Source organism: Nannospalax galili, unplaced genomic scaffold (genome assembly GCF_000622305.1).
Source record: "Nannospalax galili isolate Female #2095 unplaced genomic scaffold, S.galili_v1.0 scaffold271, whole genome shotgun sequence".
In the NCBI taxonomy this organism is placed as follows: domain Eukaryota; kingdom Metazoa; phylum Chordata; class Mammalia; order Rodentia; family Spalacidae; genus Nannospalax; species Nannospalax galili.
In genome coordinates this window covers 7,098,513-7,101,264 of record NW_008331789.1, presented here as the reverse complement: position 1 = coordinate 7,101,264, position 2,752 = coordinate 7,098,513, and positions in this window count along the sequence as shown.

The window sequence follows — 2,752 nt, the reverse complement described above, 5'->3', positions numbered from 1 at the left end:
CAACAAAAAAGAAAAAAGGCCTCCAACAGAGAGAGAGACAGGGAGAGAGAGAGAGAGAGAGAGAGAGAGAGAGAGAGAGAGAGAGATTGCAGGCAGCAAAGCTGGAGATCAGGACCACCTCAGCCCTTTGAGGCCAAGATAATCTAATCAAGAGACCCAAGTGCTGTACGCAGAGCTGCATGATAAGGTGTTTACCGTGCTGGGGTTTGGTTTTGCTTTTGTGTGCTTGTTTCATACCCTGGATCTTCCCTGTTGGAATAAGAATTTTCATTCTGGTCACTTTATATGCTGGAAGTATATAAATTATATCTTAATTTATTGACGTTTGCAGGAAGATAGTTTAGGCTTCTAAAGTGCTGACATTTTTGACAACTATGGCACTTTCAAAGTTAGACTACAGTCTACTCATGAGACAAACATGAAAAAAAAAAAGAGTGGAAGTTTTGGATGTTAGTTTTAATTGTCAACAACATAATCTAGATCACCTGGGAAGACAGTCTCAATGAAGGATTGTCCTCATCAGGTGGCCTGTGGGCATGTCTGTGGGGACCATCTTGATTATGATGATTGATATGTAAAACCCAGCCTAAAATTGGGGGGCACCATACCCTGGGCCGGAGTACTGAACCACATAACAGTGGAAAACGCAAGCTGAGCACAGACATGCACATGTGCATTCTTTCTCTACTCTTGACTACAGATGTGACCAGCTGTTTAAGGTCCTTCCACCTCCGCTTGACTTCCCTGGTATGATGGGCTATAACCTAGAAAAAGAAATGTAAGAAAAACCCTTTTCTTCCCTAAGTTCTCTCAGGGTGTTTTATCACATCAACAGAAGCAAAACTAGGGCACTAGGTAAAGATCCTTCAACCATTTTTTTGTTTTAGAATCCATTCATTTCAGTGAGAAAGTTATGGTACTTTTCAATCCAACTCAAAATACTCAAAACAACTTTTTTTATAACTCATTTTTTATTTGTTGATTTTTTTTGCGTGTATATCATACAGAACATCCCCAACAATCTTACTAATCTATATACCCACTTCCTAAATGGCACCCTCCCATAGCCTCCCCCTCCCACTGGAGCCTGTATACTCTGTCATCCCTGTTACTGTCCACTGTGTTGTTGGGGCCCTCAACCATTCCCCGGTGCTTGTCCATCCACTGAATCTAGTCAGCCTATTTAGAGTTCCTTGTTTCACAAAGATCAGCTGTTCCTTGTCTAGAAGCAATCAGTTGCCAATATTCCTTTGCATAAGATTGGGGTCTGATGTTCATTTTCCCAGTTCTATGCTGGGTTACTGTCTGGGAGTCTCCTGGGCCACCCTGGTGAACAACTCAAAGGAAGGTATCTCCTGTCTGGCATTGTTCCTTGTTAATGTAGCTTTTAGCTATACATATGGACTCTTAAAGAGTTATATTGATCCCTTTACTCTTTGGTTATACTTTCCTTTTGGGTGTTTAAGACCATACAGTTGGCCCAGAAAAACCAATTTATGTAGATAAAGCTTGGGCAAAGACCAAACATTCTCAGATACACCTTGCCTCCACATATATTATATTCCTTGATCAAAACAATTTTTACAGTTCAAAAAACATATCCATGATAAAGGTTCATATAAAACAAATGCTTATGTGGCCAAGAAATATAACTTTAGAGGAAAATAAAGATTATAGTCATAGGTGAAACGTGAAACACAGAGGAAGAAATGAAGTGAAGAAGGTGGACGCCCGACGTTTTCGCACATTTTTAACATTTTCTACATTAATTTTCAAACTTTCAGGTGACCTTCCAGTCAAACTTTTCTTGGAAATAAACATATAGGACAAGGAAACATCTTTAGGTAAAGATCCTTCAACCATTTTTTTGTTTTAGAATCCATTCATTTCAGTGAGAAAGTTATGGTACTTTTCAATCCAACTCAAAATACTCAAAACAACTTTTTTTATAACTCATTTTTTATTTGTTGATTTTTTTTGCGTGTATATCATACAGAACATCCCCAACAATCTTACTAATCTATATACCCACTTCCTAAATGGCACCCTCCCATAGCCTCCCCCTCCCACTGGAGCCTGTATACGCTGTCATCCCTGTTACTGTCCACTGTGCTGTTGGCACCCCAAGCCGTTCCCTCAGCGGTTGTCCATCTGCTGAATCTAGTCAGCCTATCTAGACATCCTTGTTTTAGGAAGATCAGCTGTTCCTCATCTAGCAGCAATCAGTTGTCAATATTCCTTTAGATAAGATTGGGGTCTGCTGTTCATTTTCCTGGTTCTATGCTGGGTTACTATCTGGGAGTCTCTTGGGCCACCTTGGCCAACAACTCAAAAGGAGATATCTCCTGTCTGGCATTGTTTCTTGTTTTGTAGCCTTTAACTATGTACATGGACTCTTAAAAAATTATATTGACCCCGTTAATCTTTGATTATACTTTCCTTTTGGGTATTTAAGACCCTATAGTTGGCTCAGATAAACCAATTTATTTTTATTCTTAGGTCGCTTGAGGATCTGTTCCTCAGGGGTCACATGGGCTTGAGAGGAGCCCCTGGCTCCTTTCTTTTACCAGTTCCAGCTGTTTGAAGGTAAGTCAAAGGTCCTGCTCGACCATGGCTGGCTTTGCTTGGAAACATGGAGGAAATTTTTCCTCTGTGTTGACCCTCCTCTTTGTAGACTGACACAAGTTCAAGTCAATTTGGTGGGGATCTCCATGGCCTCCTTGATCAAGAGGACAGGTGACTCACCACAGCT